This window comes from Xenopus laevis, chromosome 8L (genome assembly GCF_017654675.1).
Source record: "Xenopus laevis strain J_2021 chromosome 8L, Xenopus_laevis_v10.1, whole genome shotgun sequence".
In the NCBI taxonomy this organism is placed as follows: Eukaryota; Metazoa; Chordata; class Amphibia; order Anura; family Pipidae; genus Xenopus; species Xenopus laevis.
The window spans coordinates 43,397,871-43,411,575 of record NC_054385.1 but is presented as its reverse complement, the minus strand read 5'-3'; the positions used below and the strand labels follow the sequence as shown (position 1 = coordinate 43,411,575).

The 13,705-nt window shown below is 37.4% G+C and overlaps 1 protein-coding gene across 1 annotated transcript in view; it reads left to right on the top strand.

Moving 5' to 3' along the window:
• Positions 1-2,610: 2,610 nt before the first annotated feature.
• LOC108698404 (short transient receptor potential channel 5) overlaps positions 2,611-13,705 on the top strand; it is a 121,949-nt gene continuing 110,854 nt past the window's right edge. The window contains exon 1 of the mRNA XM_018229862.2: positions 2,611-2,702. The gene's annotated coding sequence lies outside the window, so the exon portion shown is untranslated. The remainder of the gene's footprint in view (positions 2,703-13,705) is intronic.

The following is a 13,705-nucleotide window of genomic DNA, read 5'->3' as shown; positions in this document are numbered from 1 at the left end:
GATGAATAGGCCAGTGTAAAATAAATGGCAAATTTAAAAATTTCTTAGGAGTATGCCACTGTGTCACTGTATTTAATGCTGTTATTGTATGCTATAATATTTATGGCGTAACCTAATCAGTGAGAAAACCTTAGTGGACAAGTAAATTCCGGTTGTAAAAAAGCATGGATAGAAAAATCTGGCATGGGGTTCTGAGTGCAGTGTCTGAATTACCGGCAAATTATTTTGAAAATATTGCCAGGGGCTCTTACTCTTCCAGTGTAATGTTGCCATAGGCTAGTACCGATGCTGCTGTGTAGTACTACTGCAATACTACTGTAGGTGTGGGAAACTAGAAGGATTTGTTTTATCTGTAGCATGTGATGGCCACCAGCAGCCACTGTTCATGTGGGAACTTATAATGTTTATCCATAAATGTGTCCAGTGCTATCCTAATGGCATGACCAGTGGCCATAGCATACTATAAATAACCACCAGGACCACCAGTCTAGTGTCTGAAGTAGAGACTTCATTGGGAAACAGGCAATACAGTAACACAATATCAAAGCACAGGCAATATGTAGTCGCTGGTATAAGCAGAGTGTAACAGGTCAGCAGGCTTATTGGCAAGACAAGGAATGCAAAAAGTGCTGAGTTCAGGATTGGTGAGGTTCAGGCAGTGTCACACAGGCAAAGCAATCATTTTATTGGGCAGTGACCCTTCTCCTTATCCTTAGTGGTAATCAGTGAACTGTGGCAACATCATCACAGATTTTCAGCCTTTATTACTGTACAATATTTATTATCCTGGAAGGAAAGGTTGTATTATATATATATATATATATATATATATATATATATATATATTTATTGTATATTTAGCCGGAAGCTGTGGCATAGCTTCAGTGGTTGTAGCACCCCATACCCCCCCTTTAAACTAGTGGTGATCCTATGCTTTTAAAATTGGGCGTTTGTTTTGGGAATATATCTCCTTTAAAAGCCTGATTGCTGGCTGGGGAGGATTTTGCCCTCAGTGAAAAAACAGTGTTCAACGGACATTGATTACAGGTAATGCTAGAATGCACATAAAAAATAAAATAAGTTAGGGACCGCCATTCGGGGTTTACCTTGACGTGGTATTGTGGCTTATCAATTTTATGATCATAACTTTGTAACAAAATAACCCCTGTTTTGGGTACATATGCAATAGCATTTATTATACTTATATATATATACTTTAAAGCCTTTAGAGTGCTCCCACAACCCCCCTGTTTTGATATTGTATATATATATATATATATATATATGTATATATATATTTATCAAATAAAGGATTAACTTTTTCACAATAAATCCTGGTGTGCAGCAGCATTTTTCTTGAGTATATATATATATATATATATATATATATATATATATATATATATATATATATATATATATATATATATATATATATATAAATATATATATATATATATATATATATATATATATATATATATATAACATCAGACAGCGCCTGCACTCAGTCAAAGACGAAGCTAGAGGTGCACGACCAAGTTTGTAGTAATATTGAATAGAAGATCAGCACACTCTGTATTATTTAGGTGAAAACAAGTGTTGGTTTATTCACACATCTCATCCATGTGTGTGAATAAACCAACACTTGTTTTCACCTAAATAATACAGAGTGTGCTGATCTTCTATTCAATATATATATATATATATATATGTAAATATCCTTTAACCCTTTTAGTGTTCAATGTTAGGAAAAGCACACTATTGCTGACTGGGTAGCTGTGTCCTTAGTTGCATCCTAGACATGTTGAGATGAACGAGAAGCTGGATGCTCTCAACAGATGACAGGCAGCAGGTTACAGATCTCTTGCATGTTGTACTGCTCATCCAAAAAAGGAATGCATATGGGTTTATTGGGAATATCACGTAACATTCTCTCTATCTGGGAAAATAAATATAGATGTAAGAGTGACAGATGCGGACAGCAAGAGAGGAGCTTTGTTTAGTGTTTGTGCAACAAGCAAGCTTAAGGCAGATACTGTTGGCAGAATATTCCCTGTGTGTGTCTGTGTTTAGTGCATGTGTATGTGTGCAAGGTGTAAGGCAGAGAGCAAGAGAGACAGGGAGGGGGAGAGGGAAGAGGGAGGTGCGTGCATTTCACTGACTGCTGCTTCTGCTCCCTGAAACACACACACATAAGCATCATACAGCAGCATCCACAGCCTTCATCTGCATCATCCAAGGTAACTCTTCACTGGAACTAGTCTCTGTCTCATCCTTTTCTTTTAGAAGAAAAAAGTCCCATGTTCTCTTAATGGCACTGGGAAGCCAAGCAGTGGTATGTAGTTGGGCTCTAATAACCTGCGCCCATTTGTTTTAGGAAAAGATGCCTTTATCTCCAGGGGGTTGCTGAAGCAAAGAAAACATGATGTTACTGCTCTACATTCTCTCCAAATGGAGAAGGGGTTATTGGTTCCTTGGATTGGCTTAAAGGAGGAGGAGGCTACATAAGGGAAAGGGGGAATTCCCCCTAATCACAGTTTTTTGGTCAACATGGAGAAGTTTTGGAGCCATTAAAAAAAATGTGTGACTCACTGGACTTGTTGGGCTGTTTCTCAGGTTGCTAAGAGGATTTACAAATGAAGTGGCTGCTGTATATGGCAGAGGACCTTTGATCATGTAGTCTACAAGTGTCAACCTAGGTAAGTGTCATGCTGTTCAAGTGTATTGTTCTAAATCATAATCCCTATTTGCTGCAGAGGGCCTGCGACACATGGCCAAAAGTACTCATCCTAAAATAAAGCAACAGGGTGGTCATTTATTTACAGTGCAACATAGTAATGTTTTACCTCGTTTGTCCTCATTTCATGTTTTTCCTCCAAAATTGTGACATTCCCGGGATACAGATATACTCAAGGAAAATGGTAAGGGAAATAATGGAAGAACACGTATTATTTAGTACCCTGATGAACTCTAAGGAGGTTTAAAGAATTGGTGTAATCCTTAAATATTAATATTAAGGGTTATTCTGTTCCAATCAAAAGAAAGATTTTGCAAGCAAAAATATATGTTTTTTTCCCAGAAAATTGGCTTACTATACCATACATGACCTCCGTTCGTAATCCTATATATATATATATATATATATATATATATATATATATATATATATATATATATATATATATATATAGGCCCTTATCAATGCAGAAACCTTAGGACCCCCATGTGAGTTTGCAAAATAATCACCAACCTGCAACCCTCCAGCTGTTGTACTGCAACTCCAACTAAAATTGTTATACAATATAATGCGTCCGTATGTTTAGTTGCACCCCCAGGGGACCCTGCAAAGCTTGTGCTCCAGGTAAAATTACCTCTCTGCCGTAACCCAAAGCCAGCCCTGAATTTTAGTTGGCAGCTGGTGTGCACCAATAGAAGTTGCCTAAGCTGCTTATCAGTGTAAGTCATTTTCATACATCACTTTGTGCCTTATGAAGTACATTAGACTGCATTTGTTCCTGATGCCAGAGAGAAGCACAGAGCTCATCCTGGTTATGCAATTCTAAATTCTCACATCGACTAACGATTTAAGTGTGTGGGGGGGAATAGTTTATGAGATAAACAGACACAATGGTCTGGTGGCAAATTGGATAAGTGGAAATTAGCACTTTGGTGGTTTCTGAATAGGGTAAGGTAGAGGTGTTCCTATATTTTTATTTTTTAGAAATGCAATAAATTGCATCCATTGCATATTGGTAATTCTGATTCATCAGGCTGCAAAGTAATTGCATATATTGCAAATCTTATGCTATGTTCCTTAACCATATTTTATGTAGGATCTGCAGGATGAATACACCCCCCTCTCCACCCCAATTACAGTGCTCCTAAAGCCTGCAGTCTCTTAGCGGATAGACTACAGCTCAGTACTCTTTACCCAGAGTCTTCTTCAGAAGTGGCCATATTCCACTGCTTTATACCGTATGCGCATTGTAATCCTTCAGTTGCCTAATAGGACATGCTTAGCTTTGTGCTGCAACACTGTATTCTTAGTCAATGTGAATAGTTTGTGTATTATTTCTTCCCCATGGGCTTTGGCACTTTGGGGATTTAGATTGTAAGCTCACTAAAAAGAGTCATTTTGAAACATAGCACAATGACAGCACAAAAAACCCCCACAATTTCATACTTTCTCGATAAACCGCAGGTTCTTCATACAACAAATAGCACAGACGCAATCACTGGTATAAAAGAACTGCTGAAGGTCACTTAAACTGCATTTCATAAAGGGGGCTCCCTTCAAAGACATTTTCAAGAATTATTATTATAATTATCTCGTGCCAACTGCGTATTCATAGTGCTGCCTCTCAAACTCTCAGCAGGTCGAATTGTTTACAGCTGCTAGCAGCCGAGGGGTTAACACAAAGTATTCTGGTTATTGATTGCCCGTGGCAGCATCGAATTATTACCCGTGATTTTCCTAAGCTGAATATTTAAAGGTTTGGTTTTGAATTGGCCAGAAAAGGCAGTGTTTGTGCTGGAGATGAACATTTATTTTGTATATGTTATCCCTTGTTGGGTGTACAGTATATATTTATCCTCAACAGGTTCATGGCTGTAAGACAGATGTGTACAAAAATAAGTATGCACTAAACCCCTGGATAGATAAAGCTGAATATATATTGCAACATGTGCTGCATCCCATTAACCTTCTCTCTAGACTGGTAATCTGCTTGATGCTTTCAGTTTCGGCTGCTGCACAAGGCTGTACATCACTGAATCTGGCTTTCTTAACCATTTAAATGCCAGAGGGATTCAAAACAAACTGCATAGCATTGTGCTGCGTGCTGCTGTTCTGGGCCTGGTATGGCTGCCCTATCCATGCTTTCCATTTCACTGTATTGCCCTTGCTATCGTTTCATGTGTTCTCACTACCCGGAATTACCACCTTCCGCTAGTCTGGAAATGTATTTCCAGGTGACATTATGGCTCCAACACACACAACTTAGTGAATTATTCTAGTACTTTTACTGTAATATAGACAAATATGGTGTAAAGGCAGCATATATTTGCTTGATTTGTACGAAGTGAGATTGCTTGTATTCCCCGAGTGCTAAGGGGAGAAGATGGACTGTAATGTCTACTTATTGAGTCTTCTCCTTAAATAAATCCAACTCTCCCATCTATTTTGCTTTCCATCTTACAATTTAATAATGATACAAATGAGATAAAATACTGCATCAAAAGAGATGGCCAACAAGCATTCTAGAACGTCTGGGAATGCTAAGCAATTCGGTCTTTTATTTTTAATAATGCTTTTTGAAGGTCCGAAGGTGTAGAGGGTAGACAGTAGACAGATAGCTCCAAGTCCGCTGGATGGATATGGGCCTTAAAGGAGATTTTATTGCCTTGCTTAATTAAAAGTTCAGGAGACGTATTTTGAAAAAATCATTGTTTTAATAGGATTTGGTCCCATGGTATTTGAATCTAAAAAATAAGCCCACGGCATGGTAAATGTTTGGAATAGGAGCTCAGCTGTTGCCCAAATGTTAGCTCCACAAAATTACATTTGAGTAATGTATTGATCAACATTAAAGTGGACCTGTCACCCAAACACACAAATCTGTATAATAAAAGTCCTTTTCAAATTAAACATGAAATCCAATTTCTATTTTTTATTAAAGCATTCATAGCTGTTGTAAGCTCATTTAAACATCTCAGCTGTCAATCAAATATTGTCTGCCCCTCCTCTATGCCCTGGGCATAGAGGCGGGTCAGACAATTACTTTCACTTTCCATTCAGCACTTCCTAGAAATCACTGCTCTTCCCACATTCCCCCGTTCTCTTTACCATTTAATTGTGTAGCCAGGACATGGGGATGGACATCAGGTCCCCCATTCTGGTGCACAAACAAGATTCTGAGACGATGCAAGGCTTTCCTTAAAAACAGTGTCCACAAAATGGCTGCTGCCTGCTTGCTATCATTTTGAATTCCCAGACTAAAGGAAACAAGATTCAAATAATTTATATAGTGTAATTAAAGTTCATTTTGCTTGACTGATGTGATAAAATTGGATTTTGAATAATTTTTTTGGGCGACGGGTCCCCTTTAAATCTACAATAACTTATAGTTCTTTGGAATAGTCAATGAGTCCCCTGAAATGTTGAGGATCAACCATCACTGTTCCACAGTCTGATCCAGAGGAATGCCTAACTGTTTTTTTAACCTCACATGGGACAAATGACCTCTATTTGTAAGGTTTGCCTGAAAAATATGCTTCAGATTTGTATACAGTGTTTTCCCAAATCTTTGTTTCTGATTGCTATCACTACTCTGAACCCAAAGCAGCTATGAGGGCAGATTTAAATGACGTCAAGTTAATGGTAGAGCTCTGAAAACCCATATTGATTACTGTTCGGTATGGCAGAGGATGGGCTAAGTGTTACATTTATATGAGAATGTTCTCTAAGGCGATGGAACTTTTTCTTGCATTGATTTCTGAACAAAGAGACGTCTCCTTCCTGGTTAACCCAAGCAATTCTTATGTGCTTGATGTTGGCACCCCATGAATATTGAAAGGACTGTGTCTGGTGGTATGCTATAGACAAATTAGGCACATGTTGGTTTCCTTTTTTGCTCCAAATTTGCAGCGTAAATTAGCAATGATTTTAAGAGAATTTAAGAAACCTCAATTAACAAAAACCTTAGTATTTGGAGAAAACTATACACTGATCACCTGTAGGATGAAAGCCTTTTGCATTTTGCTTTGGTACTGGGCCTTTAAGGGTGCAGCTCTGATCACTTACTTGCTCTTCCGCAGCCATGTGACATCTCTGAAGGCCAGCGCTAGCTTGGATCAGTAACCATCTACTGATTTATTTCTCTTTCTCCAGGGCCTAATTACAGCCAGCTCTGGAGTGTGGATCAATCTTACTCTAGAGACTCATTTATTCAAAGTATGCCAATAATTGGTGCTTTATGTATTTTGCTTTGTTCCCTTTTTCAAGTTCAGATGGTCACTTGGGGTAAGAAACAATATATAAAAACAATATATAAAAAACAATATATAAAAACATTTAAAAAGCATGAAACATGAAATGCATATACATGACCTGTAAATAATGTAGTAAAATTTAAAGAATAAATAACATCAAAACAATAAAAGGTCAAGTTGTGAAATCTCAAAAAAATTCAGGTTATTTTCACTAGCAAACTAGAATTTTTAGAGGAAAAAAAATAGATTTTTTTTTATGATTTATTGTACCCCGATTCTGCAAAAAGCATCTCAGAACTGTCGAGGTCCTGTATAAGTCACATAGGGAAAGGCACTTTGAAGGTCTGCGCTGGGTTTAGCCCGAAAATTGGGGGTTTTCTGGAAAAAACTCCAAAAAACAGAGCAATTTGGGACAAAGCCTGAAATTTTTTATGATCTGAGATTTTGCTTAGTTTTATCAAGTTTTTTCATGATCCGATTAATTTGAGTTTTTTTATATTAATAAATAAGATAAAATTGGGCAAGCTTTTTTTTTATTAATATTATAAGATACATTCAGATTTTAGTAAATAACCCCCTGAACTTAATACTGTTGGCATTTCTAGAAAGGATGGTATGGTATGGTTTAGGTTTGGATTGATGTCACCCAAGGAGATTAGGAGCTGGTGTTTTCCCATGATGAAATCTGCATGTAGCCAGATCCAACTAGTAGCTACTAATCTCCTTGTGTGACGCAGGCCTAGGGCTAGTGCTATAACAGGAGATATGTCAGTACTATCTTGCTGCTTCATTTTCAGATGACAGTTATTAAGGAAAGGTATAATTCAGTGGCCCTGATCAGTAACAATTATATAGGGCTCATTTACTATTAACCTGTAGGCAAGTGATAAGGCTTAAAGGGCTTAAACTGTCATTGATTAGTGCCCATGTACAAGGCATTTGTGCCTAGAGCAATGGATGCATTGTGTCCTGAATTAAAAATTCTGCCATTCTGGCTGTAAGTTTGGGCCCGGGCCTTTTCTAAATGCTGCGCTGGCAACATGAAAAGTACAAAAACAGTTTGCACATTGTTTGGACTTTGCATCTTCCCCAGTACATAGGGTATATACAGACCTTCCTATATATTTAGATATTTTTCCCTATTAATAACATTGGCATCAAGCATCATTTCAGGTCAGGCCGGTAAAATACTGGCCAGGTGGCAACCCCTACCAGTACATAAAGTAGTAAATTATCCCTTATGTGTTTAGTCACATTGGTCTTAATGAGTCATTTTTAATGGAGCAGGTTAGACTAACATTTAAATAGGGAGTAGATCATAACACTCTAATAAATGTCACATACACAGAAAACATACGTGTGCACAGTTACACGTGTTTACAGCCATTTAGATGTGGTGCATGAAATTGATAGGATCACTAATGATACAAATGGATATGCAGTTCTCTTACTACTTTTTTCTGCCAGGCTAGATTTAATCTATCTCTCCTTCAGCAAGCCTAGATCTATTAAAATAATTAAGCAACTGATTGACCCACTTATCTTTCTTAAGATCTTGCCTGTTGGCTCCCTGAGTACAGCAATTTGCGACCCATGTAATAGCATGCTCCTGACCTCATACTTGATTCCCTTGTTAAGAAACTATGAGAACAAGATTAACTCTTCCATATTTGTCAGGACACTGATAATTTGGAATGTCAGAATGCGAGGTAGTTGGGGAGACACAGGTCGGCTGCTTCTGGTCTTACCCATCTAAATGGGCACAGTAAGATAGCCTTACAAATAGCCAGGTAAGCTTTTCTAAATCTTACCCCCTCCCCCTTTATGCAAAAGTAGTTAGTCCCACTTTCTACTCTAAAAGGGGCAAAATATGTTAGGATTCCCAGCATTCCAGACAATAGATATACACACACACACACACACACATACTGTATATATATATATATATGACTCTAGATATGTAGACATGATCATATATCACACAAGTTGAGTCAGCTGCCAACCAAACTGTGTGATTTGTGCCGCTTCTCCTATCAGCCTGTGCTCTCATTGACTCTCCAGTATATAAAATGAAACATACTGCACCAAACCTAGCTCTGTTTATTCTTCTATTAATCAAAGTTCAGGAAAAGGAATGCACCACAGCATTTTTAGGGGAAATTAAATTAAGAAATGTTTTGTGGTATACTTGCCCTTGAGAAAGCGTCTCCAGAAGCTCAGATCAATTCTAAATGAATTGTTCTAATCTGCTTTTTCTTCTACATTTGATGTGAAATTGGACAGGTATCTATTAAAGTATCTATCTATCTATCTATCTATCTATTTATTTATCATCTATCTATCATCTATCTATCTATCATCTATCTATCTATCATCTATTTATTTATCATCTATCTATCAATCATCTACCAATTTTCCTTCTCATCTATCCCCATTGACAATATGGATGCAATAGGTCAAACAACACAATTAACTACTGGCCACATGAAGGACATGATATAATAATTATGTTGCAACTTCCTTGAATTTTGGAGATCAGAGGCAGATCTGTCAGTTGTCAGGCGGTTAGCAAGACACCCATGTTTTTGGATTTATTTCTCCAATACAACATTAGGCTGGTGGAAAAAATAAGTTTCCAGGTCCCATATTTTCAGCAGCTTGATTGGCCATGCAAATTGGTCAACACAGTTGCTATGTCACGAATCTTGTAACAAAAACAACCTAAGTAGAAGTGCAAGAATTATGCAAAATATTATATTTTGAACAAGTGATCCCCTTTCCAGTTCTGCAGAGGTGAATTTGCAGGTATCGGCATCATCATTGAGATCAATAAAGAAGCCATGCTCAGACCCCTGGGGTATCAAAGGTTAAATCACATTATTCTGGTTACAAATGATGACAAGAAGTCCCCTGGGAACTACTGTGTTTTGCACAGCTTTATCCCAGGGAGTGTATACATTTACAAATTAATTGAATACCAACCTAAGTATAGGTCTGGATGATATATATATATATAATATAATATATATATAGAGAGAGAGAGAGAGAGATACAGTACACACACACACACAAATTTAAGCACTAATGGCAGATGTGAGATAAAATAGAGATACGTAAGATGGAATAAAAATACCCATCAGTTATTATAGTTGGCTGGAAATACTGTGTAGAAGATAAATGCTGCAGTTCTATATCAATATAATACACAAAAGCTATGAATATCTTGTAAATTATATCCATATAAACAGTGAGTTCTGATGTCATTAGTTATAAACGGTGAGTTCTGATGTCATTTCTGTCACATGACTCACTGAAATTTGTGTATTATAATAAATAAAGTACCCCCAGTTGTAAAATATGAGGATATTAGAAGTTACCTCGGAGTTCCATGACCTGTATAAAAACACTGGGCCTTCGGCCTCTTGTTTTTATATCGTCATGAAACTCCTCGGTAACTTATAATATCCTTAAATTTTACAAGAGGGGGTACTTTATTCACTATATAAAGTTCATGATGCCAGACTCTATATTTAACTGTTGTACCCAAATAAAGAGATTTAACTCTGACCTTGATACCTATTATGAACAAGCAATCCTACGCCATGGAATATATGCTGGGCATTTACATGTGTAGAATGTTATAAATAAACTACTTATGATGTCACAATCAGCCTTATATAAGACTATTTTGTATGGAACTTTATATTAATGTTTTTGTCACCTCTGTGACTGATATTTTCACCTTGCTAGCACTTCCAGCTTAAGCTATTTGGGATTGAAGAGTTAAAAGTTTAACGGTATCTATCTAACAAAATCATTTATTTGGGAAGAACCTCATTTGTATTCCCAAAGCCTCATTGGTAAAGGAGTGAAGAGATTGATTAGTTGGAAATATAGGAGACAATAGATTTCTTTTGCAGTGTGGGGATTAAAGCAGTTCAGACAGGAAGAATACATGGAGTCATCTGTTGTGTGATGTGTAGGAAAGGACCAAGAGGAATAATGATTTATTGGTTTCTTGTTTCAAACCAATAGTCAAACTTGAAATAAAGCTGTGCAATATCTACATTCACTGGTTGGATTAACAGGTATGGTATTAAAAAGTACAGTATTAAAAAGTACTCCTAAATTACTTAAAACAATCAGTTACTTGCATTTATAAAAACAGGTGTTACCATGTCAATACAATTATCTGGAATTCTTGGGACCTGCGATTTTCTGGAAAGGGATCTTTCCTTAATGTGACGTACAATAACATAAGGCTACTGAAAGCTTTTAGAAATAAAAGGAAACCAAGAGTTAGATATTGAATGATAGAATTCCTGCTTTCATTTTATCAAGCAATAATCTCTGTACTCAATATCTCATAGGCACGAGAGTAACTTTATCCTGCTCAGCAGAAAATGTAAAATGGGTTTAACCAGCCCCTAGAAATAATGGGACTAAGGCAGATACATTTTTTATAGAGCAAATAAGTGGGGATGGAAGAACATCCGATGGTGGCATACATTAAAGATGTTTAGCTGTGGGTTTTGCCTGTGGGAAATGTAAAAGATCAATGTGAACAGAGTTCAGCTAAGCTATATAAATTTAACATTATATTTTCATTAGAAACATAGATCTTGGAGAGATATTAGAATTAATGTCAGACACTTTTATGTTGACACTTTTACAGAGTCAAAGAAAGTCAGAGATTTAAACTACAGTTTATACCCCAAACATAAGATAATCCCCTTCAATACAATGTCAGCTTCTTATACCAAAGAATATGTGTTTAATTTGTATAAACTAGAAATGCAAATGTCTTTATTATGGTCACTTCCTCACTTTGCATTCGTTTGCTGCCAGGTAAATTCTATTTTTTGTCTGTTTAACTATACCTGCTTTTAAAGGGGAACTCCAAACAAACATAACTTAAGTTTTATTGAAAAGTAAACTTAATTTCAAGCAACTTTGCAATATACATCAATTAAAAAATATGCAGATTTTTCATGATTTTTAATGGTTTAGAACAGTTTCCTAAGCCTAGCCCCCTGCTCTACTGCTGATCTGTTTGACTACTTTGCTGAGCTGGCTGACAACTGTTACTTTGTATCAGCAGCCAGCTGTCCTCAGCCTTTATCCTCCAATTCCCTGCACATGTGATTTCAATAAGGAATGGAACATCACAGTGCAATGCATTGTGGGTTATGTAGTTCCTGCATGCTGTCTGTAAGCTGTGGAGAAGTTACAATTTGTAACATCAGTGTTTAATCCCTTCTTCCCTGCCAGGATTTCAAATGATGCAGAAAGAAAAGAACTGTTAAACAGCTGGATTTCAGCATAGCAAATAGTATTTATTTATACCCAAAAACTTATCAAGAGCAAATATAATTTTACCTATATATCTGTGTTTAGTGCAACCGTACGTGAAGCCATTTTGTAATGTAACCGATGTTCCCTAAACAAATCTAATTTACCTACTACAGGTATAGGATCCCTTATCCGGAAACCCGATATCCAGAAAGCTCCGAATTACAGAATGGCTGTCTTCCATAGACTCCATTTAATCCAGATTTTTAAAAATAATTTCCTTTTTCTCTGTAATAATAAAACGGTAGCTTGTACTTGATCCCAACTAAGATATAATTAATCCTTGTTGGAAGCAAAACCAGCCCATTGGGTTTATTTACCGTATATACTCGTGTATAAGCCGACCCGCGTATAAGCCGAGGTACCTAATTTTACCTATGAAAACCAGAAAACTTATTGACTCGCGTATAAGCCTAGACACAACTATGTTATATATGTTGCTCTTTCTTCACGGCTGGGATGCCTCACTACAACATGCAGGAGCCGTGAATGCAAAGGTTCTTTGATCTTGAAACGCCATCATTTAGATTAAAGAAGAACCCAGATGTATAAAATCGCTCACTCTGGCAGTGGGGTATTTGACAGCCATGATCTATGGCAGGTAAGTGGTTAAAGGATACTATATTACTTGAATAAGGATAATCTTCCATTTACCTAAGGAAACAAAGTGTGAGGACATATTTGGTTTTATGTTTATGAGTGGAATATTGTTTATTGTTTAGCTATGCATCACAGTAAGCTATGCCCTTATATTTGCCTATAATAGAGTATTACCCAATAGCATTGCAAAAGTCATAGCTGGACAACAGATAGAGGGCTGCAGGTTTGACATCGCTGATTTTTATCAATGCACCTTCCACCATTCCTTCCTCCGTGTGTGACAAGCAGAGAGTTAGGCAGGCACAAGATACAAGAGACGGCACTTACCCTGTGGTGAAGGTCTCACTGGTCGCTGCTTAAGGCGCTGGGACTAGAGAAGACGCGCACTCGCGCAGTTCAACAAAGCTGTCACGTGGGGCAGGGGTTTGCCTTCGCTGTACGGAACGCATTTTAGGACATATGCGCCTACCGTAATTACCGTACCTTTGACGCATGCGTTGTCCTATGCCTTCTCCATAGCCTTCTCCATAGCGCATCGTCACGCCTGCTCCAAATGCGCATTCACACCAGATGACACGCGCTGTTGCTCTTTGCGGCTGGGAGGGGGATTCATCGCTACAAGGCAGCTGACCCGCGTATAAGCCGAGGTAGGATTTTCAAGCACATTTTGGGTGCTGAAAATCTCGGCTTATACGCGAGTATATACGGTAATTTTTAAATGGATTTCTAGTAGACTTAAGGCATGAAGACCCAAATTACG